The sequence below is a fragment of the Mauremys reevesii genome, linkage group 6 (assembly GCF_016161935.1).
Source record: "Mauremys reevesii isolate NIE-2019 linkage group 6, ASM1616193v1, whole genome shotgun sequence".
NCBI lineage: Eukaryota > Metazoa > Chordata > Testudines > Geoemydidae > Mauremys > Mauremys reevesii.
In genome coordinates, this window is record NC_052628.1 from 66,687,696 (window position 1) to 66,701,942 (window position 14,247).

The following is a 14,247-nucleotide window of genomic DNA, read 5'->3' on the forward strand; positions in this document are numbered from 1 at the left end:
CTCCTAAACATTTTCTTAGGCAACTTAGTTTCTCATAATCCTAGATTTTATTGTTTTCAGCACAATCATGTGAGACACCAAGCATCATACCTAAAGTATTAGTAAATCAGTAAAAAAGGAAGCCATCAACCCAAGAACTTTAGAGTAAAATCAGTGTGCCAAGTTGATATTGCATCTTGCCTGGAGTTGGCCTCAATTTGTAATGGGGAGCTTATTATTAACTTAAGACACAGAAACTAAGTTTAAACGTAAAACTTCAACTTAAAAAACACTTCTCAATTTTTTTACAATAAAAATTTTAAAAAGGCAATAATATTGGAACAAAGCCAGGGCTGAGCACAGTTGAGCATCACTGCACAGACTGGGGTACAGTGTTGTTTACTTCTACCCCTTTTCACAGCGGAAGGCTTTAGGTCATAGTGCAAAGAACCTTTTTCCTCATTCACCTCAAGAAATATGTAAACTGAGAATCCTCATACCATTACAGCAAGGAATAGGTTACTCTTGGGGGGAATTCTGCATCACTGCAATGCAGAATTTTGCAGAAATTAACGTGAGTGCAGAATTTCCTTTCCCCCACAGAAATGGGCTGTAGTCCTGCTAGTTGCCACTAGGGGCTGCTGTACCTGGCAGAGCCCAGCTTGCACACAGAATACACTGCTGAGGGGAGGGGGAGGGAGCTAGAGGGTTCCTGGCAGCTGAAGTTCCCAGCATACCCCAAGGCAGTGGTCCCCAACCTTTTCGTCTGGCAGGCGCCAGACGAAGGACCATGGCAGCGGCCAGGATGCATTTTGATGCCCCCGTGGGCGCCATGGTGCCCACGGACACTGCGTTGGGGACCCCTGCCCCAAGAGAAGGAGAGGGCAGCATGCAGGAAATTCCATGCAAGCCTGGGACCGAGCATCAGGGTGTTTCTCCCTCTGGATCCCTGGGCTGTGGTGGGGAGGGCATACAGCTATCCGGGGAAGGGAGGGCCTGTGGCTGGGCTCCCAAGGGAGGAAAGAGGATTCAGGTGTATTGGCTGTGGGACCCGTGGTTGGGCTGTGGGGGAAAGGGTTGTGGGTGTCTGACCCCCCAGCTGAGCTCTGGGGAAGGTGGGGGCACAGAAACAGGAACTGGGTTGTCATAGGGGGTTTCTTTAACTCTCTACTCCTGGGGGAATTTTTTTGTGTGTGTCCTGGGGTGTGGGGGCATGGCTGGGCTCTGGAGGGGAGGGGTTGTGTTTGTCTGTTGACAGGTATTTTGAAATAAATTACCAAAATAATTGAAACTAGCATGATTATGTAGTTATTTTGTCAAATAAAATTTGCAGAATTTTAAAATACTGTGCGCAGAATTTTTAATTTTTTTGCGCAGAATGCCCTCAGAAGTAATAGGTTTAATCAGTGTGTCAGAGCCCTAAAACTGTCACCAATCCCTTCACTCTAATGTATCTTTCCCCTTATATAATGCCCTCATATTTATAAGCAACAACTATTGAGGACACTATGTTTTGTCTTCCTTCTATAACATTTGGAACACATTTATAACAGACCAGGAATAGAGCTACATAATCAGCCACAAAGAAGTGGTAAAGTGAAGCAGTTGTTCCCTCACTCCCAGTTCCTATGGCCTGAGAGCAGCATTCAAATGCTGCCCAGATCTAGCCTTCAGAGAAGCAGCAGTCTAGATGTCTCTCACACACATATTGTACCATTTTTTGGACAACTTCAGTATGCACATTCTTGTTAACCTGCTTATCTGGCTTCTTCCAGGACTCTTCACAAAAAAAAAAGAGCATAAAAAGTTATTACTTTCTTTCTATTTTTCCCTAAATCATGGCTGAAAAAAATCCTAATCTCCAGCAGGCACACAAGATTTCACATACTACTGAGCAGTCTGGAATTCTTTGCTGTGCCAGATTTTTTTTTCCTCCTGTGATAAAGATCAACAACCGCTCTGAATACAAAAGACTCCAGCTTTTGATGAGTTGCAGGTCATTTCAGAGTATTCCACCCGAGATGTGGGATAAAGGAGTGCTGAAAGAATCTACCATGGCTCCAGAAATCCTGATTCCATAGAGAAGCGCAACGATCCTAACAATTAACTCTTCCTTGAAGCACTTAAATCCTACCCCTTACCTGAAAGATGTGCTATGCAGGATAAAACTTTTTTTATTAGACAGACAAGTAACAGTAGGCATACAGGACCATATGCTTCTCTCCACTGTGAGGAACAGAGGAAAGAAGAGCAGAACAGGCAGATGAAAAGAGCAGCATTCTACAGAGGATAAACCTACTCCACAGTCTACCTCTGTGGCATACTTTCCCACTCTACAGGAACCTGTGAAAATGCCACCATTGCAACTCTGTAAATGTAGGGCTCCAAGGGCTCTGTGGCACAGGTTTATTCTAAGATGGACTGGTAGCAACAGTTCTTTACAGCTTGGTCCTCTGGGGATCTCGCATGTAACCAACCAGTGAACGGCACAGAAGATAATACTGCATCTTGCATCGCTAACTTCCACACCTGCATCCTCTTGAAGATTTGTTTGTGGGGTTTGGGAGTTTTTGTTCAACGTGTGCAGTAATGAGAGAAGAGTCAATGGCATCACGGCTCCATCTCAGCACACTGAAATTGTTTGGCAGCTTCTCTTCCACAGTTTGGTTGTTTTCTAATGCACATTCTTTCAGGATAACAGTATTACAGGCATAGTTGCCTGCTTGGCAGGAACAGTGAGCATCAAGGATTTCCTAAGGAGATTCTCCCTACTGTGCAGTGTCTGAGGTTTCTCAGTTTTCATTCAATTATGACAACTTTTCCCAATTCTAATTACATTGAGATATACTTGCCATTCATTTTTAAGCTGAAATCTCCACTGACTTCAGTGGAAAGTTCTGCTTAAAAACAGTGGCCCATTATCAACATCCAGCTATATCTTCTAAAACAGACTTCACTATTTTGTAGCACTGCTATCTGAACATTAATCAGTCTTTTTTTAACTCATTCAAGAAAAAATCAGAAGGCATGTTTGTGTTCCCCTGAAGCCTGAAACCAATATGGAGTTTTGCCACTGACTTCAATGGAAGAAGAGCTGAGACAATGCTCAGCACTTTTAAAAATCCCACCTGTAGAATTACTAATGTAGTGTAAGAGAGGTTTATCCCACAAAGCAACTGTTGTTTAGGGGGTTATGGCTTTCTAGTGTTTAGCTGCATGTGAGTCTATTGTCAGCTCTTCTTCTAAATCTCCTGGAAAGGGAAACTCCAGTGTAACCCTAAGATATTCTAATCACTGCATCTTATTTCACAGAAGAGTAAATTACTGAAGGTTGTGATTAAAATTTCTTAAACACGTTAAGAAAGAATAACTGACAAGCAAGTGGCAATCCACCATTTTGATAGGCTGATGCAGAAATGGACTCAGGGAAGCAGCCCCCATAGAGAACTACGAGAAATCAGAACTTTCTCAAGTTTTTTAAATTCTCCCCAGTTGAGGAGATCCTATCAGCAGAAGCTATGTACTGACAATATTCAGTTCAGCCTGCCCACGTGCCTTCCTTGAACCGTGCTGCTCTGGCCCCATACAGGGCCCTGGGCAGAAGAGATGTTGGGGGCACTTTGGCCTAGATCCCCAAAGGCATTTAGGTGCCTAATTCCCATTGATTTCAATCCTCATTGAATACGGAAGCTTTAAGATGGAAGGAGACACTGTCAAACAAGATTGATTTATAAGGGAGGGTTTATATTTGAAACCTATAAAATTAAGTCCAATGGGTCGGGGCTGGGAGGAGGAGGAGCAGATGACATCCTCTCCTCTGAAACTGACAAACTGAAAAAGTGGTAAGAAAAAGAAATTAATAAATTAACTGGCTATTCATTTTTTTGAGCACAGAGAGGAATGTGAGGAAGATGGTAAATGAAAGGAAAAGGCTGTTTGTCTCATTTAGGCTTTTTCATCTTGTTACAGTTGGGGGTTTGAGTCTTCAGATGGGAAGGAATAAAGAACAGCTGTAGCATGATGCCAGATGAAATGCAGAGCCAGAGAAGCATAATGATGTGCAATGGAAACCAAAGAGAAATTCACATAATGCACAGAGGCTTTATCAATGCACTCATCCTCCCTGGCCCTCCTTTATTCCAGAAATCATCAGCCCTACACTGTGCTTTGATTATTACTATACAGTAGATAAAGAACAGCCAAAAAGCACATTGTTAGCATGATTTCAGTGAGGAAAACTACAACTGTATAGTAGATTGTCCATCACACCTATCAATCACACATGCATATGCTTGCTGTATGAAAGTAATTAAGATGTAAATAATTATTTCATGAATACTTTAGAAAAGGTTAACTGGGAAGAATGGAAGTCTCCCCCGCCTCCTTTTCTTTAGCAGGACAACATGAAGTTTAAAAGTAAGATACTTCTTTGTGCAACTAACATTCATGTCATTTACTGAGCACAAAACAGCAGTCATTAGAAAGACCTGTCACATTATCAATACCACATCACTGTGAATGGGTGTAGTTTTGTTGATACTCCACAGCAGGAGGCTTGTACTGATGGTGTAGAGTAGTGCAAAGGAGATCAGGGTCACAATCTGTATATTTAGAAAATTAAAAGTAAATTCTACTTTTTATTTATTTGGGTTCCTTTCATATCTGCTAAAACAACTGTTCCACTATATTTTTAAATGCTTAATTGAATTTGCATTACAACCAGAATGTTAAATTGTCTTCTACTGCCATAATACTGAAGGAGAGTGATTGTGCAAACACATGTTCTCCTACAGAGATAAATCCTCCAAATGCTATTGGACTGCAGTGGAATTTTCTAGCACAGTATTATAGACCCTACTGTGCCAAATCATTGCAGATTGACAGTAATCTGGCACAGTGAGGTCTATAATACTTAGTCCTGACTTGAGTGAAGGACTAAGACTAGACTACACTAGACCGCTCAAGGTCCTTTCCTCTCAAAGTCCTATGATTCTATGAAGCAAATGTAACAGTTCTGATTACTAAAAGTAGTGTCTAATTTTGAAGATACAACCACTTGTGGGTTCAAATACAGAGGATTAACTACCAGATTTGCAAGTACAACCTTTAGATGGCTAAATGCTAATATTTGCACCTTCAATAAATGACAACTGTAAAATGGGATGCAGAGCTGAGGTCCCTTACAAAACTGGCCCAAAATGTCCTCAGCATAGCTAGTCTCTGTGTAGCTTAGTTGGCAGTATTCTTGTTTCAGGGCCACTTGAATTAGCCTGATACCCAGTACTGACAACTTACTGCAATGATAATGTGGTTTGGGTATTCAGAAGGAGGAATCCTCCAAGATACACCCTAAAATTTATATCCCTTTCCTCATATAAAATGCATGGGAAGCTTACCACAATATAGTACTTGTCAACTAGGGGCAAGGTACACTGCTTCTGCAGAATGTGACTTAACATATGTCTAAGCAGCAAAGAAAAATCCGCAGCTAGCCCATGCTAGCTGACACTGGCTCTCGGGTTGGCACCTGGGCTCTGGGACCCTCCCACCTTGCAGGGTCCTAGAGCCTGGGCTCCAGCCTGAACCCAGAAGTCTACACAGCAACAAAACACCCCCACAGCATGAACCCCACAAGACTGAGTCAGCTGGCATGGGCCAGCTCTGGGTTTTTCTTCACTGTGTAGACTTACCCTCAGAGCTCAGGATTGAAAGTTGGATCCCACATGGGGCACTCTCCTTCTGTCACCTCTATCTCTGGCAGATGTTAAAGATCCAAAGGCACTTTTATAAAAGGGTAAGAAACAACTCCAACTGTCCTGACCAGCATTCCCTATCTCAGTGAAACAGGTTGTAATATCTATGGCTTTGTCCAACATTGTTATAAGTACTCAAAAGTTTGTCTTGCCACGTTTGCCTGCAACATCATTGCACCACCAATACCATTATTACAGTGTATATCACTTTCAGTTACCCCACATAAAAAAGTATGGTAAACTAAACTGTGTTCTGTCATGTATGCTGTAAATAATGTAATATATCATTTGAGCTCTAGTCAACTGGAAAGCAAAATATATCAATGAAAATAGTTTGCCTGGCAAGCACTGTTTTTTGTGATGATGGTGTTGTAGCTTTATTTAATTCCTTAGCTGACAACTTAAGTTTAAAAGAATCTGCCAATGTTATTGCCCTTCCAAATTTTAGTAGGATTTCCTTCTGGTAACCAAGCATTACACCCACCCACTACTTGTATACTGGAGAATTTATCACCAGATACATTCATGTCAACATAAAGAAAAGCTTAACAATCTTTGAGCAGCTGTCTGATGGCATAAAATGGGCAATACATGCTTTTGAACATTACAATATTAAGAATTCAATCATTCTTTTTAGAGGAGTATACATTACATATATAATGTATACATTAAGTAAAGCAGGGGTCGGCAACCTTTCAGAAGTGGTGTGCCGAGTCTTCATTTATTCACTCTAATTTAAGGTTTCGCGTGCCAGTAATACATTTTAACATTTTTGATGGTCTCTCTCTATGTCTATAATATATAACTAAACTATTGTTGTATGTAAACTAAATAAGGTTTTTAAAAAGTTTAAGAAGCTTCATGTAAAATTAAATTAAAATGCAGAGCCCCCCAGACCGGTGGCCAGGACCCGGGCAGTGTGAGTGCCACTGAAAATCAGCTTGTGTGCCACCTTCGGCACCCATGCCATAGGTTGCCTACCCCTGAAGTAAAGGTTACTATTCATTTTAATATCAATACCCAAACATCATTACACTATTTGTTTTCAAAAATGTCCATAATGTGTGCAATGTGAATATATAGGAAAGAGTTTAGTTTTAACAAAATTACTCCAAATGCATCTATTTTCCTGTAAGATAAAAAATAAATATGTGGTTATAGATTGTGAGATTTTTAGAAGTGTAGTGTTTAGAAACGGAAACAACAGTGGCCATCAAAGGAACTTCTATACAGGGACTCTTTCAGTAATACTACAGTGAATTTGCCAATCTAGCAGCCTTTGTGCCAGACTCAAATTATTTAATATCATTCCATTTTAAACATTTGAGGAGAACATTTTGCACCTTTCCAACTTTTTTCTCCACCTGGTAAGGCTTAATGAGGTTTCAGAGTGATGAATAAATCTTTGTTCAATACAACCTACATTTTAAGTTGTCCTTTTATTTCAGTGTTTTTGTCCCAATCAATGTTGTCTACGTCTGTGAATTATTTTTATGCAGTCTTTCTGGGGATGATAATTTATAGTTCTCTACCTCATACAAAAAATAATTCAATCTTTGTCAGAACTCAATGTAGGACAGTGGAACTGCAATGGAAACAACTTTCCATTGACTGAGTTTTTTCTGAACCCTACTTTCTGATGGTGAAGTATCACGACTGTGTTCATTAATTTATTATTTCTAATTTTTCATATTTTAGCTTTTTTGAACACAGTTCACTAAAGAGCAGTCTGGGACAAAGAGGAAAAACTATTTAAACTTCAACTTCAGAGTGTCCGCGCTGTACAGCTTGGACACTCGTCACCTGAACTGTTCCATCCCTTAGTTTATTTTGTTTTTCTGCAATTGTGAGCAGCTCACTTGAAAAAGTTCTAAGCAGAGTAAATTTTTGTTTATTTCATCTTATTTGTTTGAGATTGGAAAAAAATCTCAATTTGTCAGTAATCAAGTACACTAAATTAAACCATAAAGTACCCTATGTATAATATATAAGCACATTTTAAAAAACAAACATTCCACCCACCCTCATGATGATAAAATCTCACAACTGATCTTTCTTTCTCTCTCTGTGGGCCAAATTCTACACTTGGTTAAACCTGTGCAACACCACTGACTTCAGAATGTGATCCTACTTAGGGACTAGTGCTCCGGTCTACGCTACCATGCAGGAGACCTCAGTTCTAGCCCCAGGCTCAGTATTCAACAAGTTGTGAGAACTATTAGGGCTTTTCTGATGTTTAGGGCCCTGCTTTATCATGCATGAAACCAAGGTTATATTTGGCCTGTGTGTGACTACTAATAACCTGGGTTCCATGCCCAATCATAGTCCCTCATCCTCTTTATATTCATCAGGATATGTCTGAAATATGTACAGATGCCTCTTTGCCAGACCAAGTACGGTCAATGATCTTCACAGAATACAGTAAGGCTATCAATAGTTGTCCCAACTAAACTTAGATAAGTACCATGTAATATTTGCAATCATAAACTGTACCAACTATATGCATGGACTCATGAGTAACCAACCTATTTTCAATAGGTTAAACCAGAATGAGGTTTTTAATATAAAATTTAAAGTATTGCATACATTTCTTTGCCCAACTTGAATAGTGATATTATCAATTTCCTTTTGAGCTTCTAGACAGAAATGGGATGCTTCCCCCCCGACCCACTGGAATTCAAGTGCAGGTTTGCTGCTTCCCTTTCTTGATGAGAGCTGCCTTCCTCTCATAGATGGCATGGTATTTATCAGAGGTAGTTTTTACAGATCCGGAAAACTAGTTAGTCCCAGTTTCAGGCATTTTCTATTTTAAAAACAGTTTAACTAATGTGCACCACATTACACTTAGTTTTAGTTACAATCCAAATTGTGGTTACATAAGGCAGAAGATTCACAGATTAATTTAGGGTTTTACAAATAAAGTAAAACTGCAGTGGGCATACTACTACTATATGTAATTATAATATTGAACATCGGAATGTCCTGTATACTTTTTGGTTAGGTATTTTTTCAAGGAAGTTATGACATCATGACTCATTTCAGTTTTCAGTATTATATAAACAAAATTCAAACATTCAATTATATGAAAACAACGATAATGCAAAGTTGCAGGTTTGAAGCACTGAGCAATCAGAAGCATACAGAGTTACAGACTACCAGTCCAGGTCCATTTGGCCATGCAGCATTCTGGAGCAGAATACCAACTTTGATAGTATTTTATTCTGAGCCTATTCCTCGGTTTTGAATGGATATATCCAAAGTTTGAAAAAATTTGTTCTATGCTTGCTGGACACTGATGCAATTGCACTATCAGTTCTATGAAGTCAGATGGAATATCAACATTCTTCAGGTTCTTCCGCTATGTTACAGGGGAAATTTTCTTCCTTGATAGTGGATGAAAACATTGATTTTGGATACGGAGCTTCTTTTACTTTAAATGTAAGTAAATATGCTAGTTGGATTTTTGCTGAGCAATTTTTGCCTTGTAATTTCTTCTTGTTCAGCTGACAATTTCTTTCCTGCATATTTTGGATGAAGGTTGGCCAATATGCAGAGTAATCGCCTCATGAAATCTCTTTTGTACTTTTGCTTTGTGTGGTGCAAGATTTTCATTTATCAGTAGATCCAAATATATTTTTTATGCAACATTGACTGTTTGTGTCCCTTTGGAGTGTGTGAAGTGCTACAGCAACTGGTTTCAACTTACTGATCATGTTCTTTGCTTCCATTAAATCCCTTGATGATTAATTAGACTGATCATTCTATCTTCAAGTTCTGCCTTATGATCACTGGCAACCCTGAGATAATGAGGCCAGTTTTTAACGCATGTTTCCAGGCATGTTATATGACTATTCCATCATGTGTCACCAGGGATTTGAGGTTTTACAGATTTTGACTCTTTTTAACCAGGCTGATGGGGATTACAAAAATACTTTTGTAAATCTACAACATGTTCAATCAGCATCCTTTGGAATAAGGTCCTGTTCAAGTAGTTAGCCAATGTGATACATATCCATACGTAACCAAAGTGCCGTCACCTTCTTCCAAATCACTTCCCATACTTTGCATCTTTTTTTTCCATTGTCTGCCAGGTAGGTCTTAACAACACAACTCTACAGTTCATTTGCTAATGCCTTACCCTTTCTTTTGCCAGTGTAGCACAGTACTTTCCAATCATCTTACTGCCTATAGCATCACATACTGATACATAAACTACAGTTTTCCCTCTCTGCACAGTTAGCGATTGCTGGGAAATTGTGAACATTACACTAGCCATCTTGTATTAATGTAATTGCTTTTCTGTGTAATCTGTTGCATGCTTTCACCCACAAGCCATGTGTAACTGCATCTAGCATTTCATCTGCTACCTGCTTTCGATTGGGTGCTTTGTAGCCTGGCCTTATGCTGCTGATCATTGCTTGAAAAGTTGGATGCTTAGTAATCAAAAAGGGAATATTACAGCCGTAAAAAAAATCTATCTTTTGTTTAAATTCTAGATTTGTTTTTGTTACAAATATAGCCATTTGTGGTGGGAAAATGTGATACATCTTCCTCATTATCTTTGGACAACCCTGATCTGGATTTCTTTTGATGTACTTGGCAATATGGTAATACCAGTACCTTCATCCTCCCCGTCTGATTCTGGATACTTTCCTACGTTTAGCCAAAGTCAGTGGTTCTGGTGTCACTTTGTTCTTTCTACTGCATTTTGCAAAAAATGCTTCCTCATACGGTCTGCCTTCCCACTCACTTTTTCTTTGTAGTTTCTGCATCTAAGACTCTTTGCCATCTCCATGATCTTTCTCAAAATACCCAGGAATTGGGCCAAGTGGCCTTCCACCTTTGCTCATATTGAAATATTCTGACCTGAGTCATTCTACTCACTGAGTTCAGTTGCATACCAGCCTGCCAGATCAAGAGACTGAGTACTGGACAGGACAGTTAGTTTGGCAGTTTACCTCAAACAGAAACTGAAATGTCCAAATCTGGGAATTCCCCTTCGTTTTCTAAACAAACATATCATTTTCATTGTTAAAGGGGGAATTCCCTGATTCAGAAGCTTCAATTTTGGTTTGAGATCACCAAGGCAATAGTATACAGCTTCAGGGTGATGCTTTTTTGGTTTAATTTAATTAAACAGACCATATTATTGCAAAACTATTATCAAGTCGCAAAATGTTCCTGTAATTTTCATTAGTATATTCTAATAATTTATGTTTCCCAATATCCCGGTTTAAACTAGTATTTACCAGCACTTTGTCCTAAACTAGTTTTTCCCACTCCCAGGAAATTGCCAATCCTGCTTCCTCCATTGTTTTTCTCTCCAATATGTCACCATCATATTGTCCTTCTTCCAAGTGAAGAGCATAAGGTGCTGAGCCTGTGAGACCCATGGATCAGCTAGGAGCAGATGCTTCATCAGCAGTGAATCTAACACCTTTGCACTGGGGTGCATCCCTGCCACAATACACCTAAATTATTTTTTAATACCAGGACAAATTTTTTCTCCATACATGGCAGCAAATCCTGAAGTCAACAAAGAAGTTGGTAATAAGGTCTCTATGAAGATACAAATGTTGCTGTAAGAGGTGTCAACTGATCTAAACCTACCAAGAACACATTCTTGGAAATGCTCAGCTTCAACTGATCCCACATTCTCGGTCAATGCACCCATACTGCACGGTTCTGAATCCCTATGCCGCCGGAGCAGTATTGATTTTAAAAGAATGCTGGCATACAGTGATATGCCATGGTGAAAATAATGGCCTGTCCTGAAATTTAACATTTTAATATTGATTTTTCCCTCATGTAGATCAGATCTGAATTCTAAAGGATCTATTTGGTCATTGACACACAAATCACAACTCCTGTTGAGGTCACTGGGAATTACTCCTATAAACCCATCCCTTAGCACAATATTTTGCAAGTTCTCTTTACACTGAACTTCTGTGGGGGGAGGAGGGCAGGCATTGTGCCGTTTCTTACTTCTTTGCATAGTCTCACCACCGCCTGTTCACTTTTACCTTCAAAGCACCAAGTCTTGTCTTGTCTGGTTTTGCTGCAGGTCTTCTTGGAGGACCCAGACATATGGACTGGGAGCCTTCCTAACCCTTAATTGAATGGTCAGAGTGTTGAATCTTTGTCAAAGATATTTTCTTCCAACTGTTAGACATATGAGTTAAATAGATTTTAACAAAAGCAAATGACAAAACCAAAAGGGTTTTTAAAAAACATTTTGAATAAAAATCCCTCCCCTTTTCAGTTAGCAGTGAAATCTCAGTATCTATGTTGTCCAGGAAAAAAGTAAGCCATGGGCTGAAATTCTAATGTTAAAGGGGGGAGGAGGGGAAGAGGAGAAGAAGAAAACCCCGTTTCTGCCCTTTATACATCATAAAGAAGTAAAAATGGGTCCTTTTCTACTTCACAATGAATGAAATGAATAAATGAATTAAAGTAACACAAGCTAAGGACTGATCCATTAAACTTAAAATTACTTTCAAACTATGCCATGCGTATGAAATGTCTCCAAAAATCCACAGAAGAAAACTATGTACATTTTTCTGTCTTTTCAACCCTGTTTTAATTTATTATTCGTGTTAATATTACAGAGTGCAAGGAAAGATTCCTTAACCTGGTACTAGCACATCATAAGTGTAAATCCAGAAAAACCCACCTGTATAAAGCAGAGTAAATACTGAAAATTGAGTCTCTAAGGTGTTTGAAATTATACATTCTGTAAAACACATTTAATAGGAAAAAGTACATACAGAAACTCCTAGAGAAGTGAAGACTTTGATAAAGTTATGCAAAGGATGAATTTCTGCTACTTAACAAGCCTACAATACCCACAATTTTAATTTACTGTAAGTTTAACCAAATAAATAATACATCTTCACTTTGGTCAAAGAGTAAAAGGTTAAAAGAAATGAGCCTAAAAGTGTTCCCACTGAAATCTAACACCAAAACTTTCACTGACTTCAGGAAAAGCAGGACTGAGCCCTTGATTCTGCAGCAATACCAAAGGTAGGTAAAAGTACTTAATAATTGCATGGAAGCAGTACTCAGTTCAATGCAGATAAATTATTATTATTTTTAACGTTTTAAATGAAGGAATAGTCCTGCATATTTGAACTGCAAAAAAAAATATTTGGACTAAATGACTATACTATTACTATGTCAATGGCAACTATGTCCGCGTTAGTAATGAAAGAAGTATGTCAGTGGTCTGATTTCATTACAGTCTGTGGTACTGTGCCAAAAAGGGAGGCTGGGGGGATTAGGAAGGCAAATTCTGCCAAGACTTACACCTCATGCAACCTTGCACAGGGTGCAAGCCAATGTGGAATCTGGTCTCTCTCATGCTGAAATATTGATGGAAGAATCACAAAGAAGTTGTGGAACTTTGGCTTATCCCAAAAAAACTTTCTAAGACCAACCAATTGAAATTTCAGTTAGATTGCACTACAGAGTTAACAATGGAAAAACTTAACAGATGGGTAATTATGTTTGATTATTTTTCTGTATTTGGATAACTCTAATTTATATGTTAGGTTTGGCATGCATACTGGTCTGATTTATAGAACTATTTGCTGGCAAAATCAATGGCCACTTTTGGCCTAAATGGGGGAGGGCAGATTGTTACACATGTGTCAAATTCATATCACATATAAAAGTCTGCCTGCTATCTCAAGATTTGTATTAATCTTTACAAAACATTGGCAGTTTGTCCTCCTTGGTGTTGGCAGACTGGGAAAAATAATGGTCTACATCCCATCAGAAACTCCAAAAGTGGTGCAAATTGAAAGACTGTTAACATGATTTCTATTCATAGTTTATTTCCCCTTTCAATTCCCTACCCCAAGATATTCATTTGTATGAAAGAGTTAAATCTTTCCATAAAAGTAGACTCTGGGAAGAATAGGAATTTGCATGACTTGTTTGAAGATACAAATGATAAAGTTTCAGTAGACAAATATGAAAAGTGGCCTTCATAATAGATTTCATATCAAGACACTTTCCAACAAAAGAATCAGACAAATAAAATATAATTTATCCTAATTAATTTAGCATTATCTTTATGCAAATATTGTACTCAGATGCCTCACATTTCAGGCCAAATTCTGGGCTAATATACACCCTATGTAATTCCACCTCAGAAATGAGATGGCACCTGTGTAAATTAGCACAGAATTTTGTTCTTTCTAAGGAGCCTGATGATAGGGTTTATGTATAGCCTTGGAAACATTTTATCAATAAACTGATTTTACTATACACACAAACTGACAAAAAATATTTCCATCGATAATAACTGAAATTCACAGACCAGCAAAGTAAGAAAAATGCTGCTTGAGAACTTCTTAGAGTTTGACTTAAGGCTGTTTACTTTGTATGTTTTGACATGGGATGATGACAACTTGTGTTTTAACTATTACAAAGCATTAGCTTTTTGAATCTCAATGTCTACTATTATTAAATAATTGTTTGACTCCCGTCCCACAGATTTTGCACAACTGTG

The 14,247-nt window shown here is 38.7% G+C and overlaps 1 long non-coding RNA gene across 1 annotated transcript in view; it reads left to right on the forward strand.

Annotated features, from left to right (window-relative positions):
* The window catches only part of LOC120408621, a 55,449-nt gene extending 49,440 nt beyond the window's left edge, over window positions 1-6,009 (forward strand). Inside the window, exon 3 of the long non-coding RNA XR_005600826.1 lies at window positions 3,949-6,009. This is a non-coding gene — a long non-coding RNA (uncharacterized LOC120408621). The remainder of the gene's footprint in view (window positions 1-3,948) is intronic.
* The last annotated feature ends 8,238 nt before the right edge of the window (window positions 6,010-14,247 follow it).